Source organism: Zootoca vivipara, chromosome Z2 (genome assembly GCF_965207765.1).
Source record: "Zootoca vivipara chromosome Z2, rZooViv2.hap1.1, whole genome shotgun sequence".
Taxonomy (NCBI): Eukaryota; Metazoa; Chordata; class Lepidosauria; order Squamata; family Lacertidae; genus Zootoca; species Zootoca vivipara.
The window spans coordinates 46,390,836-46,414,234 of NC_142585.1; the positions used below are offsets into that span (position 1 = coordinate 46,390,836).

Genomic DNA, 23,399 nt, shown 5'->3' on the forward strand with positions numbered 1-23,399 from the left:
ATGGGGACGGGCCGTGGCCTAAGTCCGAGGCGCTGCTCGGCGCTGCTCCCTCTAAGGCCTCTCCCTCTGCCGGTGTCTGCCGCCGCTTACCTGTTGCCGGGCCGCTTCCCTGCCGCTCTCGCTCCCCGAGCGCCGCGCACGCGCACACAGGCGCGCACCCCCGCCTCTACTCTTTCTCCCTCTCTCTCAAGGCTCGTCCGTCCCCGAGCTGCCACGCAGGCGTCCCTGCGTCATGCGCCGCGTCCTTCGCCGTACGCTGCTGATGGGCCAGGGGGCGTGGCTTCCAGCGGGGCTGCGCGCGCAGTCGGGCCGTTGGCGGCTCTTCCTCGTTCCTCGCGCATTAGCGGAGTGACCAAAATCTTAATTTTTTGGATGTTAAGCTTCAAACCATCTTTTGCTCTCTCCTCTTTCAGCCTCATTCAAAGGTTCTTTAATTCCTCCTCACATTCTGCCATCAAGGTTGTGTCATATGCATAACTTTTTTTAAAAAAACAATTTTTATTTATGTGTCATCTGTATATCTTTTTAAAATAATTTTTTATTAGGAGTCATCTGCATATCTTTTTTTAAAATCAATTTTTATTAGGTGTCATCTGCATTTTTAAATCGATTTTTATTAGGTCTCATCTGCATATCTGAGGCTGTTGCTATTTTTTCCAGCAATCTTAATTCCAGTTTGGGATTCATCCAGTCCAGCCTTTCGCATGATGAATTCTGCATGATGAATTCTTCAGCAGGGAGATGCATATTGCATAATAGCAATGTTTATTTTTGTATCATTGTAACAATTTGTTTGATTCCTGTGGAATTTCCAAAAGAAAGCATTTGTCAAAATTAAAAGAAAAAGAAAAAATAAGAAGTTGCATTACTGAAATCAAGGCACTTTTCAACAATATTCTAATTTTCTGAGTTTCACCTGTTTATAGAATCATAGAGTTGGAAGAGACCACAAGGGCCATCCAGTCCAACCACCTGCCAAGCTGTAAACACCATCAAAGCATTCTTGACATATGCCTGTCAAGCCTCTGCTTAAAGACCTCCGAAGAAGGAGACTCCACCACACTCATTGGCAGCAAATCCCACTGCCGAACAGCTCTTACTGTTAATGTTGAGGTGGAATCTTCTTTCTTCTAGTTTCACCTGAATCTGAGGTTGTTGATATTGGACTTGAGGGCATCCTGGTCAAGTTTGCAGATGACACCAAATGGGGAGGGGTGTCTTAATACCCTAGAGGACAGGATCACACTTCCAAATGATCTGAACAGATTAGACAACTGGGCCAAAGCAAACAAGATGAATTTTAACAGGGAGAAATGTAAAGTACTCCACTTGGGCAAAAAATAATAATGAAAGGCACAAATACAGGATGCGTGACACCTGGCTTGAGAGCAGTACATGTGAAAAGGATCTAGGCGTCTTGGTAGACCACCAACTTGGCATGAGTCAACAGTGTGATGTAGCAGCTCAAAAAGCCAATGCAATTCTGGGCTGCATCAATAGGAGTATAGCATCTAGATTAAGGGAAGTAACAGTACCACTGTATTCCGCTCTGGTCAGACCTCACCTGGAGTACTGTGTCCAGTTCTGGGCAGCACAGTTCAAGAGGGAGACTGGCAAGCTGAAACGTGTCCAGAAGAGGGCAACCAAAATGGTCAAAGGCCTGGAAATGATGCCTTATGAGGAACGGCTTAGGGAGCTGGGTATGTTTAGCCTGGAGAAGAGAAGGTTAAGGGGTGATATGATAGCCATGTTCAAATATATCAAAGGATGTCATATAGAGGAGGGAGAAAGTTTGTTTTCTGCTGCTCCAGAGAAGCGGACACGGAGCAATGGATTCAAGCTACAAGAAAGAAGATTCCACCTATACCTTAGGAAGAACTTCCTGACAGTAAGAGCTGTTTGGCAGTGGAATTTGCTGCCAAGGAGTGTGGTGGAGTCTCCTTCTTTGGCGGTCTTTGAGCAGAGGCTTAACGACCATATGTCAAGAATGCTTTGATGGTGTTTCCTGCTTGGCAGGGGGTTGGACTGGATGGCCCTTGTGGTCTCTTCCATCTCGATGATTCTATTATTCTAAGTTTGGGGACCCCTGAGTTACATGCTCCCTTGATGAGGTCTACAGGCAACTGGTCCAGATTTATTTTCTGCCCCACATGACCAGTCTAGGCTGCTCTTTCCTCCTGGATACCAGTTTGACTGCAATTCTGAAGCGAGCCGCCCCCTCCTCCTTGTAAGAGGGTTATCTATTGAAAAAGATTTGAAAGGTTGACCCACAAATCTTTAAGCAGTGGACCTGAGGAGCTTCTTGGAATTTCCTTTCCCCAACTTCCTTTCACAGGAGTCACATGCCAGGTTGCATTCCTCGAGCATTAATGCTTCCTTTTGGGACTCAGATCTTACAGAAATATGAGAACGGAGTTTGCATGTGGAGACATTCTAGGCAAAGCAGCTGCGACTTTGCTCTATGCGCATGGAAAGACGGAGCTGCAAAAAAAAGAAGGGGGGGATAAAGAAATTGAGAACTTGCAGTCCTTCATAGGATATAGCTGATGCAGAAATGTCCCTGAAACAAATTTGGAATGTTGGTTTGGGGGAAGCAAGGTAATAATAATAATAATAATAATAATAATAATTTATTTATACCCTGCCCTCCCCAGTCAAGACCAGTCTCGGGGCAGCTGACACCAGACTGGTTTTGCGGAGTACTCAACCTGAAGCGTACTTAACCTGACGTGAACTTTCCCATTTAAACTAATGGAAAGTGAATTAATCTGTTCCAGACAGGTCTGCGGAGTACTTAAACTGAAGCGTACTTAACCTGAAATGAACTTTCCCATTGAAAGTCATGGAAAGTGGATTAATCCGTTCCAGACGGGTCCGCGGAGTACTTAAACTGAAAGTACTCAAACCAAAGCGTACTTCAACTGAGGTATGACTAAGTAAAATAAAAAAATTCCTTCAGTAGCACCTTAAAGACCAACTAAGTTTTTATTTTGGTATGAGCTTTCGTGTGCATGCACACTTCTTCAGATACCTGAAGAGGTATGACTGTGTTGGTTCTAAGGAGCTGTGGAGGGTGCACAGAGACTCCTGCGGCAGAGAAGGGGTTAAGGGGAAAATATTGAAGGTGCAGAGCCCATCCTGCCCCCTGCCATTGGCTGTCCTTGTCAGTGGAACTAGAAATGTTGGGCGCATTATTAGAGCTGCTATTTAAATTTCATGTTCATAGGGCAGGTCAGTGGGTGAAGGCGAAGAATACAATTGTTTGCAGTTCATTAGCAACAGAGAAACAGGGGGGGGGGAGAGAGATTGAAGGGTGGGCCTGCCTGCCTGGCATGTATGGACTGAGTAGCATAATGTTGAAGAGAAGAGGACTGATTAGTAGTAGTCACAGCACTAAATAAAAGTCCTTTGTTGACGGATGGCTCAGAATATACCGTATTTTCCGCCCCATAAGACGCACCTGACCTAAGCAAAGGAGATGAATTTGAACAGGGAGAAACATAAAGTACTACACTTGGGCAAAAAAATATGAAAGGCACAAATACAGGATGGGTGACACCTGGCTTGAGAGCAGTACATGTGAAAAGGGTCTAGGAGTGTTGGTAGACCACAAACTTGACATGAGTCAACAGTGTGATGCAGCAGCTCAAAAAGCCAATGCAATTCTGGGCTGCATCAATAGGAGTATAGCATCTAGATCAAGGGAAGTAATAGTACCACTGTATTCCGCTCTGGTCAGACCTCACCTGGAGTACTGTGTCCACTTCTGGGCACCTCAGTTCAAGAAGGATACTGACAAGCTTGAACGTGTCCAGAAGAGGGCAATCAAAATGGTCAAAGGCCTGGAAATGATGCCTTATGAGGAACGGCTTAGGGAGCTGGGTATGTTTAGCCTGGAGAAGAGAAGGTTAAGGGGTGATATGATAGCCATGTTCAAATATATCAAAGGATGTCATATAGAGGAGGGAGAAAGGTTGTTTTCTGCTGCTCCAGAGAAGCAGACACGGAGCAATGGATTCAAGCTACAAGAAAGAAGATTCCACCTCAACATTAGGAAGAACTTCCTGACAGTAAGAGCTGTTCGGCAGTGGGATTTGCTGCCAGGGAGTGTGGTGGAGTCTGCTTCTTTGGAGGTCTTTAAGCAGAGGCTTGACAGCCATATGTCAAGAATGCTTTGATGGTGTTTCCTGCTTGGCAGGGAGTTGGACTTGATGGCCCTTGTGGTCTCTTCCAGCTCTATGATTCTATGATTCTATTTTTTGCACAAATTGAGCAACGACCTGCGTTTATGAACAGGGCTCCTGGTGGAGTTGCATTGCGGGCTCGGCCATTTTTGCTGAATTGGCAGCAGCAAAATGAACAGGTAATTACGCCCTGCCATATGTGTCTGATCGTGACACAGGCAGCAGCTGAGCAGCAGGCTGCGTGACGCTACCAGAGGACGATGGGGAAGGAGCAAGGAATAAATTGGTCCCCGTGGCCAGAGGGAGGGGGAGGGGACTTTGTCCGATCCCTCTGTATTCCTACGGCACCGAGAAGCTTCCTTTGCTGCGGTGGCATTATTATCATTAGTTTTTAAATAAATTTTTATTAGTTTCTTTCTTTAAAAACATTAACACACATAATGTTTACAAACAAAAACCTACATACAAAAATCATTCACAATAGAAAAAGAAAAAAGGAGCAAAAATATAAATTAAACCATCATTTCCATCTTCTCTCTGTTGACTTCCAATTCTTTTCTCTGTAATTTACATATATTATTAGCTTTACTATATCACACAATTCTTATTCTATTAACATATAACCTTCCCTTTAACTTCAATTTCGGTTCTATTTTGTTCTGCCGATTGGATTTAGGATCTCTTATTATTCAATATATACTCATCAAAGATCCTCCACTCCTTTTTTATTTTTTTGTTTTGTTTGTCCTCTAATTCTTCCAGTTAATTTTGCTAGCTGTGGATATTCTTTCATTAAAATTTGCCAACCTAGTGTGCTGGGTGTATTTTTGCTTTTCAGTGTCTCGCGACTAGTACTCTTGCCGCTACTATTCCCTACATTAACAGCATTCTATTTGCACTTTTAACGTCCTCTGGAATTATATTTAGAAGGTGGCATTATTGAATACTGGTAAGATGTCAACAGGAAATCCTTTCAAGCATAGCTTACTACATCATGACAGAAAATCATTCAAGGCAGGGGACAAAATACTCTGTCGCAACATGACGTCTGGGGTGGGGTGGCACATTTCCTTCAAATCACCATGTAAAAATCACGATGCAGCAGCAAAACAGAAGCCCCCCTTCCCAGAGGAAATAGACGTTCTCCAACCCCACTTGGGCAAAAAAAAGGAAAGGATGGGTGACACCTGGCTTGAGAGCGGTACATGTGAAAAGGATCTAGGAGTCTTGGTAGACCACCAACTTGACATGAGTCAACAGTGTGATGCAGCAGCTCAAAAAGCCAATGCAATTCTGGGCTGCATCAATAGGAGTATAACATCTAGAGATCAAGGGAAGTAATAGTACCACTGTATTCTGCTCTGGTCAAACCTCACATGGAGTACTGTGTCCAGTTCTGGGCACCACAGTTCAAGAAGGATACTGACAAGCTGGAACGTGTCCAGAAGAGGGCAACCAAAATGGTCAAAGGCCTGGAAACGATGCCTTATGAGGAACGGCTTAGGGAGCTGGGTATGTTTAGCCTGGAGAAGAGAGGGTTAAGGGGTGATATGATAGCCATGTTCAAATATATCAAAGGATGTCATATAGAGGAGGGAGAAAGGTTGTTTTCTGCTGCTCCAGAGAAGCGGACACGGAGCAATGGATTCAAACTACAAAAAAGAAGACTCCACTTCAACATTAGGAAGAACTTCCTGACAGTAAGAGCTGTTCGGCAGTGGAATTTGCTGCCAAGGAGTGTGGTGGAGACCTTCTTTGGAGGTCTTTAAGCAGGGGCTTGACAGGCATATTTCAGGAATGCTTTGATGGTGTTTCCTGCTTGGCAGGGGGTTGGACTGGATGGCCCTTGTGGTCTCTTCCAACTCTAGGATTCTATGATTCTAAATTTTGGGACCCCTGAGTTACATGCTCCCTTGATGATATCTAAAGGCAACTGATCCAGATTTATTTTCTGCCCCACGTGGCCGGTCTAGGTTGTGGTCTCTTCCAACTCTATGATTCTATTATTCTATGCCCTCATGCCCTCAACTTGACAGCTAGGACACTCGGGCCCATTCCCTGGATGGAGACCACTTTCTCCCCACCTTTGGCAAGACCCTCCCCTCCATCTCCGGAGCTGACTTTTGGGTTGGACTGGATGGCCCTTGTGGTCTCTTCCAACTCTAGGATTCTATGATTCTACTAGCTGACCCAGCTACGTGTTGCTGTCAGCCATATGTCCAGAATGCTTTGATGGTGTTTCCTGCTTGGCAGGGGGTTGGACTGGATGGCCCTTGTGGTCTCCTCCAACTCTAGGATTCTATCATTCTATGTTCCTGACCATCAAACACACAACCACAGACCTCTGAAGTGCCCTATTATTATTGCACCAAGAAATAGGACGTCGCTCTGGGGCATGCGCCGATGCCTACTTGTTGAAGGCGCAGACCTTTCTGAAGGTACGGCAAGCTTCACTGTCACTCGAGACAAGTTGCCCTGACATCTTCTCCTTTTTATAAGAAATCAGGAGTAAAATGAACAAATTAGCTATTGACATCCCTTCCGGGCTTCATCGGTGCAATTGCAGGTGGAACAGACAGGTAACATAACCAGAGGGAATTGGTGTCAGAGCCGCTCCTGGGAGGTCTGGACGAGATCCTCCATGGGCTGGCGAAATAAAGAGGTTTCCCGCGTATATTTCGTAAATCAACATGACAACGTCATATACAATTGGAGGTAATTAAGGGAGCCCCCTGTGCTGAAACCTACATAGCTCTATGCCTTAAAGGGATGGGTAACGGAGATGGGCTGCAGTCATGAAGTTTTTGAGATGGGACTGGCACTTTCGGCAACGTATCTGATCGCAAACCTCCAGCCAGCTGTGGTCCAGAGGCTGGCGAAAAGGTTCAGGCTTTGGGCGTCATTTGATACAAAAAGCCAATGCAATTCTGGGCTTCACCAAGAGGAGTATAGCATCTAGAACAAGGGAAGTAATAGCACCACTCTATTCTGCTCTGGTCAGACCTCACCTGGAGTACTGTGTCCAGTTCTGGGCACCACAGTTCAAGAAGGAGACTGACAAGCTGGAATCTGTCCAGAGGAGGGCAACCCAAAGGGTGCTCATCAATGGTTCCTCTTCATCCTGGAGAGTAGTGACTAGTGGGGTGCCACAGGGTTCTGTCTTGGGCCCAGTCTTATTCAACATCTTCATCAATGACTTGGATGATGGGCTTGAGGGCATCCTGAGCAAGTTTGCAGGTGACACCAAATGGGGAGGGGTGGCTAATACCCCAGAGGACAGGATCACACTTCCAAATGACCTGAACAGATTAGACAACTGGGCCAAAGCAAACAAGATGAATTTTAACAAGGAGAAATGTAAAGTACTCCACTTGGGCCAAAAAATATATATGAAAGGGACAAATACAGGATGGGAGACACCTGGCTTGAGAGCAGTACATGTGAAATGGATCTAGGAGTCTTGGTAGACATGAGTCAACAGTGTGATGCAGCAGCTCAAAAAGCCAATGCCATTCTGGGCTCCATCAATAGAAGTATAGCATCTAGATCAAGGGAAGTAATAGTACCACTGTATTCTGCTCTGGTCAGACCTCACCTGGAGTACTGTGTCCAGTTCTGGGCACCACAGTTCAAGAAGGATACTGACAAGCTGGAACGTGTCCAGAAGAGGGCAACCAAAATGGTCAAAGGCCTGGAAACGATGCCTTATGAGGAACGGCTTAGGGAGCTGGGTATGTTTAGCCTGGAGAAGAGAAGGTGAAGGGGTGATATGATAGCCATGTTCAAATATATCAAAGGAAGGATGTCAGAGGAAGGAGAAAGGTTGTTTTCTGCTGCTCCAGAGAAGGGGACACGGAGCAGTGGATTCAAGCTACAAGAAAGTAGATTCCACCTCAACATTGGGAAGAACTTCCTGACAGTAAGAGCTGTTCGGCAGTGGGATTTCCTGCCAAGGAGTGTGGTGGAGTCTCCTTCTTTGGAGGTCTTTAAGCGGAGGCTTGACAGCCGTCTGTCAGGAATGCTTTGATGGTGTTTCCTGTTTGGCAGGGGGTTGGACTAGATGGCCCTTGTGGTCTCTTCCAACTCTATGATTCAATGATTCTATGATACAGGTTTGGTCGAGGCAAGTGATGAGGTTGGAGGGGGGAACAGGGAGAGGGGTGTGTGGTTTCCGCATGCTGGTGGCAAGGCAATGCAGGAAAGCAGAAGGGTAGGAGCTGGGGGAGAAGAGGTGGATGTGTCGAGGTAGGAAGGGCCATTGACCAATCACAGCCATTCCTAGGCTCGGAAAGCCTTGCTATGTGGTATAAGGGCAGCTTCCCTTCAACCTGAGTTCAGAATGTTGTTGTTTAGTCGTTTAGTCGTGTCCGACTCTTTGTGACGCCACGGACCAGAGCACGCCAGACACTCCTGTCTCTCACTGCCTCCCGCAGTTTGGTCAGACTCCTGCGCGCCAGACAATGCTACCATACAGTGGATTTGTAACTGGCTGGCTGACCGAACCCAAAGGGTGCTCATCCATGGTTCCTCCTCATTCTGGAGAGTAGTGACTAGTGGGGTGCCACAGGGTTCTGTCTTGGGCCCAGTCTTCTTCAACATCTTTATCAATGACTTGGATGATGGGCTTGAGGGAATCCTGAGCAAGTTTGCAGATGACACCAAATCAGGAGGGGGGGCTAATACCCCACAGCTGGCCACTGCCATGGCCGGTCCTCTCTGCAGTTGTTTGCAAGCGCAGCGCAAACTCTGTTATGTTCCAGAACAGGGGAAGCGGGAGCATGCTGCCCCTCTGTTTTTTTGAACTTCACAGAATAAACAAAATGCATGTAATTGGGGCTCTTATTTTGCTTTGACGGGGAAACCTTTCAGAACAGACAGGACTGTATGTGCACCAGTGGAAATAACGGGGTCTAATTAAGGTCTGATTTCGAAAGGACCTCAAAGGCATCTGATGAAAGGAGCATGTGGAGAGCGGGAGGAGATTGCCCCTAATGCAGGGGGAAGGGGGAGAAGGCGAGGCTCCTGCCAGGGGCGGGCTTCGGGGAGCCTTTGTGTTACAGGGAACTGTAAGCTGGTCCAGTGTATGTAGATTTGCTGGGACCAAAAGAGTGGAGGATGAGCATATACCGTACTTTTTGCGCACCTAGTTTTTCGGTGGAATCGTCTTTCTTGTAGCTTGAATCCATTGCTCTGTGTCCGAAGTGGACTGACAGTAATGCGTGGCCGGGTCAACTAGTAGAGTCATAGAGTTGGAAGAGACCACAAGGGCCATCCAGTCCAACCCCCTGCCAGGCAGGAAACACCATCATAAAATCATAGAGTTGGAAGAGACCACAAGGGCCATCCAGTCCAACCCCCTGCCAAGCAGGAAACACCATCAAAGCATTCCTGACAGATGGCTGTCAAGCCTCCACTTAAAGACCTCCAAAGAAGGAGACTCCACCACACTCCTTGGCAGCAAGTTTCACTGTCGAACAGCTCTTACTGTCAGGAAGTTCTTCCTAATGTTGAGGTGGAATCTTCTTTCTTGTAGTTTGAATCCATTGCTTCGTGTCTGCTTCTCTGGAGCAGCAGAAAACAACCTTTCTCCCTCCTCTATATGACATCCTTTGATATACAGTGGAACCTCGGTTTATGAACACCTCGGTTTATGAATTTTCGGTTTATGAACGCCGCAGACCCATCTGGAACAGATTAATTCAATTTCCATTACTTTCAATGGGAAAGTTCGCATCAGTTTATGAACACTTCAGTTTATGAACAGACTTCCAGAACCAATTACACCCATGCTTCGGGTTAAGTACGCTTCAGGTTGAGTACTCCGCGGACCCGTCTGGAACGGATTAATCCACTTTCCATTACATTCAATGGGAAGGTTTGCTTCAGTTTATGAACGCTTCAGTTTGAGTACTTCGCGGACCATCTGGAACAGATTAATCCACTTTCCATTACTTTCAATGGGAAAGTTCGCTTCAGTTTATGAACGCTTCAGGTTAAGTACGGACTTCCGGAACCAATTACACCCATGCTTCGGGTTAAGTATGCTTCAGGTTGAGTACTCCGCGGACCCGTCTGAAACGGATTAATCCACTTTCCATTACATTCAATGGGAAGGTTTGCTTCAGTTTATGAACGCTTCAGTTTATGAACAGACTTCCGGAACCAATTGTGTTCATAAACCGAGGTACCACTGTATTTGAACATGGCTATCATATCACCCCTTAACCTTCTCTTCTCCAGGCCAAACATACCCAGCTCCCTAAGCCGTTCCTCATAAGGCATCATTTCCAGATCTTTTACCATTTTGGTTGCCCTCCACTGGACACGTTCCAGGTTCTCAGTATCCTTCTTGAACTGTGGTGCCCAGAACTGGACATAGTACTCCAGGTGAGGTCTGACCAGAGCGGAATACAGAGGTACTATTACTACCCTTGATCTAGGTGCTATGCTCCTACTGATTGCTTTGGCCCAGTTCTCTAATCTGTTAAGGTCATTTTGAAGTGTGATCCTGTCCTCTGGGGTATTAGCCACCCCTCCCAATTTGGTGTCGTCTGCAAACTTGATCAGGATGCCCTCAAGCCCATCATCCAAGTCATTGATCAAGATGTTGAATAATACTGGGCCCAAGACAGAACCCTGTGACACCCCACTAGTCACTTCTCTCCAGGATGAAGAGGAGCCATTGATGTAGGTGGAGAGCAAAATCTCCCTTTGAGGTTTGGGCACCCTTGCAGCCTCCCAACCGTGACTCATTTTCTCTCTCGCCCCCTGCGGTTTGAGGTCGCTTCTTAGAAAAAAGGAGATGGGGGAGAATACGCTGATCTATCACCAAGAAGAACAGGATGTGTGAGTCTCCTTTTCTACACCTTCTTGCTTTTGAAGAGGTGTTTCATGAATTTCACTTTTCTTTTCTTTTATTCCCCCCTCTCTCTTCTTATAAATATTTTCTCCCCCTCCTGCAGGTACAGGTGGAACTTGGAAAACTAGGAGCAGTGCCTTTTGAGCTATAGGTGAAACTCGGAAAATTAGAATATTGTCAAAAAGTGCATTTATTTCAGTAATGCTACTTAAAAGGTGAAACCAATCTATGAGATAGATGTTTGACATGCAAAGCAGGATATGTCAAGCCTTGATTGTTTGCCATTGTCATTCTTTGTCGTTAGGCGGATCAATTATAAATGGAATGGAATTAATAATGAGCCACAGCAACGCGTGGCAGGGCCAGCTAGTGTAATCATATAGAGGAGGGGGTAAGGTTGTTTTCTGCTGCTCCAGGGAAGCAGACACGGAGCAATGGATTCAAACTAAAAGAAAGAAGATTCCACCTCAACATTAGGAATAACTTCCTGACAGTAAGAGCTGTTCGGCAGTGGAATTTGCTGCCAAGTTGTGTGGGGGAGTCTCCTTCTTTGGAGGTCTTTACGCAGAGGCTTGACGGCCATCTGTCAAGAAAGCTTTGATGGTGCTTCCTGCTTGGCAGGGGGTTGGACTGGATGACCCTTGTGGTCTCTTCCAACTCTATGATTCTATGATTCTAATTATAAATGGAATGGAAATAAATGATGAGCCATAGCAATGCGTGGCTGGGCCAGCTAGTGCAATTAATTTAATGTCACAGCGATGTCTATTTTCATTTATTTTTGTATGATTGTAACTATTTATTTTATTCCTGTGGAATTTCCAAAAGGAAGCATTTGTAAAAATTAAAAGAAAATTAATAAGTTAATAATAGGTGGCATTCCAGAAATCAACACACTTTTTGACAATATTCTAATTTTCCGAGGTTCACCTGTATTCAACGAGATGGACAATGAATTGAAACATGGAAAGTCTGATTTCAGAAAAAAAAGAAAAATTTAGATCTATAGCTGGGAGATACCCTCATTAGGAGTGACAGCCAAAAAGTCACAAAACCGCGTAACTTTTCACAGGGCAAAACATTAGACGAAATAGAATCATAGAATCCTAGAGTTGGAAGAGACCACAAGGGCCATCCAGTCCAACCCCCTGCCAAGCAGGAAACACCATCAAAGCATTCCCGACAGATGGCTGTCAAGCCTCTGCTTAAAGACCTCCAAAGGAGACTCCACCACACTTCTTGGCAGCGAATTCCACTGTGGAACAGCTCTTACTGTCAGGAAGTTTTTCCTAATGTTTAGGTGGAATCATCTTTCTAGAAGAAGCAGGTGGGGGTGAAGAAAACACCCCAGAAGTATGAAGATGAGGCTGGACAAAGTGCTTCTAGCTCAGGGGTCAGCAAACCTTTTCAGTAGGGGCCGGTCCACTCAGACCTTGTGAGGGGCCAGACTATTTGGGGGGGGGTGGCGGCGAAATGAACGAATTCATATGCCTCACAAATAACCCAGAGATGCATTTTAAATAAAAGCACACATTCTACTCATGTCAAAGCACACTGATCCCCCCTCCAAAAAATAATTATTATTCATTTTATAAGAATAACTAGCTGGCCCGGCCACGCGTTGCTGTGGTTTTTTTGCTTGAGAGTATTAAAATCATTTGTATTTTGAAAAGTAATGGTTTCAAACCTTTGTTTTTTGAATTGTAGGGTGTATTCTGTTTGTCCAGATGTTTCAACTTTGTCCATGTATTTATGGTTTTTTCTTTTGTAAAAAAGAAATTGTTGTTGTTGTTTAGTCATTTAATCGTGTCCGACTCTTCGTGACCCCATGGACCGGAGCACGCCAGGCACTCCTGTCTTCCACTGCCTCCCGCAGTTTGGTCAAACTCATGTTGGTAGCTTCGAGAACACTGTCCAACCATCTCATCCTATGTCTCACTTTATTTATGGGTTGTTGTTGTTGTTTTTGTAAAAAATAGATAAAAAATACAAAAAAAACAAGAACAAAAGAAAATAAAACACAAAATGCATAATACAAAAAAGAAAAAAAAATCATATTTATAATTCTTATATCTTAACATTCATGACTTTCTCTTGTCCCCCCTCACTGTGTTTCCTTGTAAATAATTTATATAGCATAATTCCAAACATCTTCTGCTGCTCCAGAGAAGAGGACACGGAGCAATGGATTCAAACTACCAGAAAGAAGATTCCACCTCAACATTAGGAAAAACTTACTGACAGTAAGTTTGACAGTGGAATTTGCTGACAAGGAGTGGGGTGGAGTCTCCTTCTTTGGAGGTCTTTAAGCGGAGGCTTGACAGCCATCTGTCAGGAATGCTTTGATGGTGTTTCCTGCTTGGCACGGGGTTGGACTGGATGGCCCTTGTGGTATCTTCCAACTCTAGGATTCCAGGATTCTATGATCTTATATCTTCTTAACATTCTTAACCTTCATTTCATTTATCAATTAATACTTATACCTAAATCTGAAAATACCTTAACATATTTTTCTTCTACAACCTCTAAATACCTCCAAATCTAAATTAAACACTACCAATATTGCAATTCTTATTTATATTTGCTTTAAACTTTAAACTTCGGGAATGCTTTGATGGTGTTTCCTGCTTGGCAGGGGGTTGGCCTGGGTGGCCCTTGTGGTTTCTTCCAACTCTATGATTCTACTAGCTGCCCCGGCCACGCATTGCTGTCAGCCATATGTCAAGAATGCTTTGATGGTGTTTCCTGCTTGGCAGGGGGTTGGACTGGATGGCCCTTGGGGTCTCTTCTAACTCTATGATCCTAGGATTCTATCATTCTATGATTCCTTTCTGCACCAGAACCTAAAGGTTCTCTTCTACAGGTGAAACCCGGAAAATTAGAATATTGTCAAAAAGTGCATTTATTTCAGGAACGCAACTTAAAAGTTGAAACTAATATATGAGATAGATGTATGACATGCAAAGCAAGGTATGTCAAGCCTTGATTGGTTGTCATTGTCATTATTTGTTGTTAGGTGGGTCAATTATAAATGGAATAGAATTAATGATGAGCCACAGCAACGCGTGACAGGGCCAGCTAGTGTAATTAATGAAACGTCACAGCGATGTTTATTTTTTCTTTATTTTTGTATTCTTGTAACTATTTGTTTTATTCCTGTGGAATTTCCGAGAGAAAGCATTTGTCAAAATTAAAAGGGAAACAAAAAATATTCCGTTCCATTACTGAAATAAATGCACTTTTCGGCAAAATTCTAATTTTTCGAGCTTCACCTGTATCTGAGTGTGAAGTGACTTCTCCTACAACAGTCTGAAACTGCTTATGCCCACCATTCTTCCACCGGGCAGAATGGGGAACAGGAGAAATCCATCTCTTTCTTGTTGTAATTGTAATTATTTGTTGTAATTGTTTGTTGTAATTATTTGTTGTAATTGTAATTATTATCGTTAGGCAGGTTAATTATAAATGGAATGTTATGAATAAAATGCAATAGCGATGTTTATTTTTTTCGTTTGTTTTTGTATTCTCGTAACTATTTTCTTTCTTACTGTGGCATTTCCAAAAGAAAGCATTTGTAAAAATTAAAAGAAAAAGAAAAAGATAAGAAGTTGCATTACTGAAATCAAGGCACTTTTCGACGATACTCTAATATTTGGCGTATTTTAATGTTTGTTGGAACCTGCCCAGAGTGGCAGGGCAAGCCCAGCCAGATGGGTGGGGTATAAATAATAAATTATTATTATTATTATTATTATTATTATTATTATTATTATTATTATTATTATTTCCAAATTTCACCTGTATCCTCTTCTATCCTTTCCATTCTTCAACTCCCTTTTTAAAGAATCAATCATGGGAGTGCTTCCTGGAACCCCTGAACAATTCGACCCTTCTATTTTATTCATAACCACTCTGAAAACAGTCCGAACAAGGACACGGAAAAATGAAACCAAACCGCAACGCTTTAAATAATTGAAGGCAACGGTATTAAAAGTACACAGGCCGTTAGAGTTGTTGCGAAAATTCGTCCCCCCAGACCTGACGGTGCAGACCGCGGCTGCATTTTTAATTTTTAAGACATATTTCTTTCAGAATTATCCAGCCGTACAAGAGAGCCGCATTTATGGGGTGATAAATTACCGCAATAAACTGCCTGGTGTCCAAAGGCAGAGGGAACGAGTCACCACCGAAGGAGGGACGCAAATGGGGACCCCCAGGAGACCTGTGAGCAGAGGACGGAGAAGGCGGCTTCTAGCTAGCTCTTGGCCTTAATTACCGGGAGGGCTTCATCCTGCCTGTTCTTGGGGGCCTTGTTTTTTGCTTCAGCTTCATATTTCTTGTTGTCCGTCAGCCCTGGGCGTTGTGCGTTTTGAGAGTAGCGCTGAAACCGGAATCCCGCCCAAGAAAAACTTGCTTTGCCATAGAAAAGGGAATGAGGAAGTGGGGGAAAGAAGGCAATCTAATTATTATTATTATTATTATTATTTGTTATTTATACCCCGTCCATCTTGGCTGGGCATCCCCAGCCACTCTGGGCGGCTTCCAACAGAAATACGAGAATACACTAATTTCTTAAAGATTAAAACAGGCACCCCCAAACTTCGGCCCTCCAGATGTTTTGGACTACAATTCCCATCATACCTGACCACTGGTCCTCTTAGCTAGGGATCATGGGAGTTGTAGGCCAAAACATCTGGAGGGCTGCAGTTTGGGGATGCCTGGATTAAAAGCTTCCATAAACAGGGCTGTCATAGAATCATAGAATTTTCTGAGCTACGGTGGTTATAATTAGAGTCATACCTCGGTTTAAGTACACTTCGGTTTGAGTACTTTCAGTTTAAGTACTCCGCGGACCCGTCTGGAATGGATTAATCCACTTTCCATTACTTTCCATGGGAAAGTTCGCTTCAGGTTAAGTATGCTTCAGGTTAAGTACAGACCTCCGGAACCAATTGTGTTTGTAAACCAAGGTACCACTGTAAAATAGAAGGGTCGAATTGTTCAGGGATCCCAGAAAGCACTCCCATGATTGAGTCTTTAAAAAGGGAGTTGAAGAATGGAAAGTATAGAAGAGGATACAGTAGAATAGAACCTTTGGGTTCTGGTGAAGAAGGGAATCATAGAATCCTAGAGTTGGAAGAGACCACAAGGGCCACCCAGACCAACCCCCTGCCAAGCAGGAAACACCATCAAAGCATTCTTGACATATGCCTGTCAAGCCTCTGCTTAAAGACCTCCAAAGATCCACACTCCTTGGCAGCAAATTCCACTGTTGAACAGCTCTTACTGTCAGGAAGTTCTTCCTAATGTTGAGGTGCAATCTTCTTTCTTGTAGTTTGAATCCATTGCTCCGTCTCCGCTTCTCTGGAGCAGCAGAAAATAACCTTTCAGCCTCTTCTATATGATATCCTTTTATATATTTGAATATGGCTATCATAGAATCATAGATCAACTCCTGCCCGGAAACCAATGTCCCCACTGTGGAAGGACATGCGGATCCAGAATTGGCCTCCACAGTCACTTATGGACCCACTGTTAAAACTGCGCTGATGGAAGACAATCCTACTCGGCTACGAGGGATCGCCAAAGAAAGAAGAAGTTCTGGTGTTGGAAGAGAGGGAAGGAAACTTCTGTCTCCGCACTTTCTCCACGCCACGGGGTGCTTTGGAAGAAAAGACAGGGTTCTGTCTTGGGCCCATCATATCACCCCTTAACCTTCTCTTCTCCAGGCTAAACATACCCAGCTCCCTAAACCGTTCCTCATAAGGCATCGTTTCCAGGCCTTTGACCATTTTGGTTGCCCTCCTCTGGCCACGTTCCAGCTTGTCAGTATCCTTCTTGAACTGTGGTGCCCAAAACTGGACCCAGTACTCCAGGTGAGGTCTGACCATAGCAGAATACAGTGGTACTATTACTTCCCTTGATCTAGATGCTATACTCCTATTGATGCAGCCCAGAATTGCATTGGCTTTTTGAGCTGCTGCATCACAATGTTGACTCATGTCAAGTTTGTGGTCTACCAAGACTCCTAGATCCTTTTCACATGTACTGCTCTCAAGCCAGGTGTCACCCATCCATTCATTTATGTTTATTTTTTTTGCCCAGGTGTAGTACTTTACATTTCTCCTTATTTCATCTTGTTTGCTTTGGCCTAGTTGTCTAATCTGTCAAGGTCATTTGGAAGTGTGATCCTGTCCTCTGGGGTATTAGCCACCCCTCCCCATTTGGTGTCATCTGCAAACTTGCTCAGGATGCCCTCAAGCCCATCGTCCAAGTCATTGATAAAGATGTTGAAGAAGACTGGGCCCAAGACAGAACCCTGTGGCACCCCACTAGTCACTTCTCTCCAGGATGAAGAGGAGCCATTGATGAGCACCCTTTGGGTTCGGTTGGCCAGCCAGTTCCAAATCCACCAAATGGGAGCATTGCCTAGCCCGCATTTTACCCATCTCATGGGGCACCTTATCAAAGGCCTTGCTGAAATCAAGAATATCATAGTCAGTTCTCTCCAGGATGAAGAGGACCCAGATATCAAAGAGATAAACAACTACCAGACTTTTTGCAGACATCTGAAGGCAGCCCTGTTTAGGGAAGCTTTTAATGTTTAATGTGCAGTCTGTCCCGGTTGTCATCACTGAGGGGGGTGACAAAATGGGAAAATATGTGTTTTTAAAATAAAATAAAATAAAATAAATTGGGCTCATGACACTTTTTTTTAAAAAAAAAAAGTCTTGCACCCACTGCACCGCCCTTCCTATGCCACTGATAGCTCGGGGAGGCGGGGGGCGCTGGGGACCAAAATGTGGTGCCTGTGGCATGCCTGAATCATGTGTCTCTATTTGGAAGCCGCCACAACAAATTCCAGCTGCCTCCAGCCGACGTGGCCTGCTCCCCGGGGACCCACAACTCTCCTGCGTCGATATAATACTTGAATCACACTTGTATATCACATTAGCACTCCTGCCTCCTGTTTTCATCTTGCTCCCCCCACATTTACTCCTGGCTCTAAATTGTTCTTTATAAAAGGGTCTACAGGGGCCTTGTTATTTTTACGACTGCAATAAGCCAGCTCCGCAGTCAGGGCAAGGGCGGGCAGTTCCAAAAGATAGAAAGAGCCCAAAATGCGGCTCCGGAGATGGAGGGGGGGGTCTCCACAAAGGTGCGGAGAACGTGGTCTCCATCCAGGAAATCAGCCCGAGCATCATAGCTGTCAAGTTGAGGGCATGAGGGCATAGAATCATAGAATTCTAGAGTTGGAAGAGACCTCAAGGGCCATCCAGTCTAATCCCCTGCCAAGCAGGAAACACCATCATAAAATCATAGAGTTGGAAGAGACCACAAGGGCCATCCAGTCCAACCCCCTGCCAAGCAGGAAACACCATCAAAGCATTCCCGACAGATGGCTGTCAAGCCTCTGCTTAAAGACCTCCAAAGAAGGAGACTCCACCACACTCCTTGGCAGCAATTTCCGCTGTTGAACAGCTCTTACTTTCAGGAAGTTCTTCCTAATGTTGAGGTGGAATCTTCTTTCTTGTTTCCAAAGGGACACACAAACCCTTTGCATTGGTGAGCAAAGGCACTCTGCACGTGTCCAAGAGTACTGTCATGCTTTTCATCAGCCGGCCAGGCTGTTTGCTTTTCTGTAGGCCTACGGCGGCCACCAGTCCCTGACCTTCCAAGATCCCATTTCCTCTCTGAGCATCCAGAATTTCTTGCAATGATGAGTTCTTTATTTCCCTCTCCTTTCCTCTTCCCTTTCTTCTCGGTAGCTAATTAGCAGAGCTGTGGAAATGATGTTTTACAAGCGATAACGAGCAAGGCTTCTGATTCAGCTTTTCAGGAACCAAACCTCGGTGAAATAATAATTAGCCAAGCCCTTGGTATTTCTGTATTCCACGCTAGGTCCATAACCTCCTATCCCCATCCATAGCTGTCAAGTTTCCCCATTTCTCGCAAGGAAGCCTATTCAGCAAAAAGGGAATTTCCCTTTTAAAAAGGGAGAACTCATCCGTCCTTTCTGGGTCGGTTTTGTTTTGGGTGGCGGCGGCGGCAGGGGGGGGGGTAAACTGGGGGTTGGAAGGAGGAGGAAGAGCAGTTCGAGATAATGAGCTCTTGGAACCAAAATCAAACAAGATGGGCAATGAAATATTAGGAAGGCCTAGTGCAATCAGCACATCAATCACTGCCTTGTGAGATCTAAAAAGAAACATTGAGGACTGGGGTAGCACTCCCCCCTTTTTTCCTTTCCTGCTAATTTCCCAGACTGAAGCCAGATTAATCATGCAGCTAAATATGCTGTCGAGAATAGTCCTGGATTTACTGAAACCCCGCAGAGGCGTAGCAAGCCGAGGTGGTACCCGGTGCGGGTTTTTTTTTTGTCATCTGGATTTACTGATTTTTTTTGTCACACCCCCCCCCCAAAAAAAATGCGGCTCTGGCTCTGGTGAAAAGTGAGAAACGCGAATTGCAAAAAAACCCCACAAAACTAGCGCTTACAGAACATGAAATCAGCATTGAAAGAACATACAGGTGAAACTCGGAAAGTTAGAATATCGTCAAAAAGTGCATTTATTTCAGGACTGCAACTTATTGGTTTTTTTTATTTCCCTTTTATTTTTTACAAATGCTTTCTTTTGGAAATTCTGCAGGAAGAAAACAAATAGTTACAACCATACAAAAATAAACAAAAATAAACATCACGATGACATTTCATTAATTCCATTCCATTTATAATTACCAATATTTCATTAATTACACTAGCTGGCCCTGCCACGCGTTGCTGTGGCTTATCATTAATTCCATTCCATTTATAATTGACTCTCCTAACAACAAACCAAGGCTTGGCATATCTTGCTTTGCATGTCACGCCTCTATCTCATAGATTAGTTTAATAATAATAATAATAATAATAATAATAATAATAATAATAATTTATTATTTATACCCCACCCATCTGGCTGGGCTTCCCCTGCCACTCTGGGCGGGTTCCAACAAACATTAAAATACATCAAATATTAGAGTATCATCCAAAATTAGAGTATCATTGAAAAGTGCCTTGATTTCAGTAATGTATTTTTTTTTCTTTTAATTTTTACAAATGATTTCTTTTGGAAATGCCACAGTAAGAAAGAAAATAGTTGCAAGAATACAAAAACAAATGAAAATAAACATCACTATTACATTTTATTCATAACATTCCCATTTATAATTCACCCGCCTAACGACAATAATTACAATTACAACAAATAATGACAATGACAACCAATCAAGGCTTGACATATCTTGCTTTGCATGTCATACATCTATCTCATATATTAGTTTCAACTTTTAAGTTGCGTTCCTGAAATAAATGCACTTTTCGACAATATTCCAATTTTCTAATTTTCTGAGTTTCACCTGTGCTTATGAGCACTGTTCCTTTGCATACATTTATTCTTATGACAGATGGGTTAATGATACATTTCTATCACCCATGACTTTACTGATGACGAAACAGTATATTATCATGACGAAACAGTATATTATCCGGAAAGACTGTCTGTTTTGACTACCTACCATACTTCGGCATCGTTGGAACATCATGCCACTTACCTTCATATTTGATTTTAATCCCTTGACTTTTTGTGCGGTGAGACTTGCATAGATTTTTGAATCCTGCTTTATTTTTATTTATACCTGTATATGGATGAGCCTATGAATTTGTTTCCCTATTGATACTATAAAGAGTGCCTTTTGAATTCATAGAATCATAGAATCACAGAGTGGGAAGAGACCACAAGGGCCATCCAGTCCAACCCCCTGCCAAGAAGGAAACATCATCAAAGCATTCCTGACATATGGCTGACAGCAACGCGTGGCCGGGTCAGCTAGTAGAATCATAGAATCCTAGAGTTGGAAGAGACCGAAAAAGCCATCCAATCCAACCCCCTGCCAAGAAGGAAAAAACCATCAAAGCATTCTGGCAGCAACACGTGGCCGGGTTAGCTTGTTGTTGTTGTTGTTTAGTCGTTTAGTCATGTCCGACTCTTCGTGACCCCATGGACCATAGCATGCCAGGCACTCCTGTCTTCCACTGCCTCCCGCAGTTTGGTCAAACTCATGTTCGTAGCTTCGGGAACACTGTCCAACCATCTCGTCCTCCATCGTCCCCTTCTCTTGGTGCCCTCCATCTTTCCCAACATCAGGGTCTTTTCCAGGGAGTCTTCTCTTCTCATGAGTTGGCCAAAGTATTGGAGCCTCAGCTTCAGGATCTGTCCTTCTAGTGAGCACTCAGGGCTGATTTCCTTCAGAATGGAGAGGTTTGATCTTCTTGCAGTCCATGGGACTCTCAAGAGTCTCCTCCAGCACCATAATTCAAAAGCATCCATTCTTTGGTGATGCCATCCGGACAGAACATCATTACTGGCCCCAACAACATCCAACATACCATCTCAGGACTATTTAATTGCTCATCTTCTAACATTGTGTATGCCATCAAATGCCAACAGTGCCCTTCAGCTCTCTATATTGGACAAACAGGCCAAACCCTACGCCAAAGGATAAATGGACACAAATCTGACATCAGGAACCATAAGACTGAAAAACCAGTAGGAGAACACTTCAATCTCCCAGGACATTCTATACAAGATCTCAAAGCAGCTGTTTTATTATAGAGAAATTTCAGGAACAGACTGGAAAGAGAAGTTGCTGAATTGGAAATCATTACCAAGCTTAAAACCATGGAACCACCTGGGATGAATAGAGACATTGGATTCTTATCTCATTATGCATGATCAAGCTTTCTTTAGCACCTCAGCCCCTTCCCCCCCCCAGGACTAATTGCAGCCATCAGCAGCCATTAACAGCCATCTACAGGTTTACCACTCCCATCAGCCCATCACCCATTCCCACCCACCCCCACCACCCTCTGTATATATATAAAGGGTCTGACACTTCTGTTTCTAGTGTATCTGAAGAAGTGTGCTTGCACACGAAAGCTCATACCAAAATATAAACTTAGTTGGTCTTTAAGGTGCTACTGAAGGAATTTTTTTATTTTGATCCGGACAGAAGACTCTCTTGATGGATATCGACAGGATGTACGAAACAGAAATCCTCCCACTCCCAGAGAAAGTCCCAGCATCTTTAGGACATGGGCGTACCCAGCATGGGGTGCAGCTGCCCCCCCTAGAAGCAGGGCAGCTGGAGAGGACAGGCAGCTGCCTGCTGTGCTCCACCTCAGCCTGAGTGGCAGCAAAGCTGCCTTCGTCAAGGGAAACCTGGACCTGGGTTTTTAGCCCACACTCCTTCAAGTCACAGCGAGCACATGCATGCAAATGAAGTGCTGCGGAGCATTGTGGGGCAGCACTTTCTGTGCTGTGCTCGCTGTGACTTGAAAGAGTGTGGGCTGAAGTTAGCCCAGGTCCAGGTCCAGGTGCAGTTGCAGGTTTCCTTCAATAGCGGCAGCTTTGCTGCTTTTGCCTCATTTTAGTCACCGCTGCCATTAAAGGAGCGGGCGAGGCAGGAGTGCAAGCGCTGGTGGCTCCGTGTGCTGCCTTGGAAACGGCCCCCTTTCCTCTGGGGGGCGTGGATGTTGACCATGCCTCCTGGAAGTATCCTGACCATGGCTGGGGTCGTGGCTGGTGTGCCCCCCCCCCCAGTTTTGATCCTGGGTACGCCCATGCTCAAAGCTACGAACATGAGTTTGACCAAGCTATGGGAGGCATAGCTGTCAAGTTTTCCCTTTTCTCTTTTCTCGCGAGGAAGCCTATTCACCATGAGGGAATTTCCCTTTAAAAAAGGGAGAGCTTGATAGCTATGGCGGGAGGAAGTGGAATAATAATAATAATAATAATAATAATAATAATAATATGGAAATTTAAGTATATGTAAAGATATGATAAATGTTAACGGAATAAGGAATGAATTTAGGAATGGAAAATACAATGAACATAGAAATGGAAAAACTTAACAAAATTAGTGCAGCATAATAATAATTTAGTATTTATACCCTGCCCATCTGGCTGGGCCACCCCAGCCACTCTGGGCGGCTTCCAACAGAAATATTAAAATACATCAATTTATTAAACATTAAAAGCGTCCCTAAACAGAGTGCCTGGCGTGCTCCGGTCCAGGGGGTCACGAAGAGTCGGACACGACTATACGACTAAACAACAAAAACAACTACTACGCTGACAAAGAATGCGTGTTCTTTTCTTTCTTTGTCCCCGTTTTTTTTTATTGCTTTTATGACCAGAAATATTTCACAACAACAAAAAGAGGAAAACACAAAAGACAAAACATACCACTAGAAAAATTAAAAAAATAAAGAAACAAAAAACAAAAACAAGACATTCCACTCGAAACATAAACAACAA

The 23,399-nt window shown here is 44.2% G+C and overlaps 1 protein-coding gene across 4 annotated transcripts in view; it reads right to left on the reverse strand.

The window, feature by feature from the left end:
- NEK6 (NIMA related kinase 6) overlaps positions 1 to 269 on the reverse strand; it is a 90,722-nt gene extending 90,453 nt beyond the window's left edge. For 2 of the 4 annotated variants that reach the window (XM_088665084.1, XM_035112724.3), the window contains exon 1: positions 91 to 230. The gene's annotated coding sequence lies outside the window, so the exon portion shown is untranslated. Of the gene's footprint in view, positions 1 to 90 lie in introns of all 4 variants that reach the window. The other 2 variants (XM_035112725.3, XM_088665082.1) reach the window with 2 other exon arrangements.
- Positions 270 to 23,399: the final 23,130 nt, after the last annotated feature.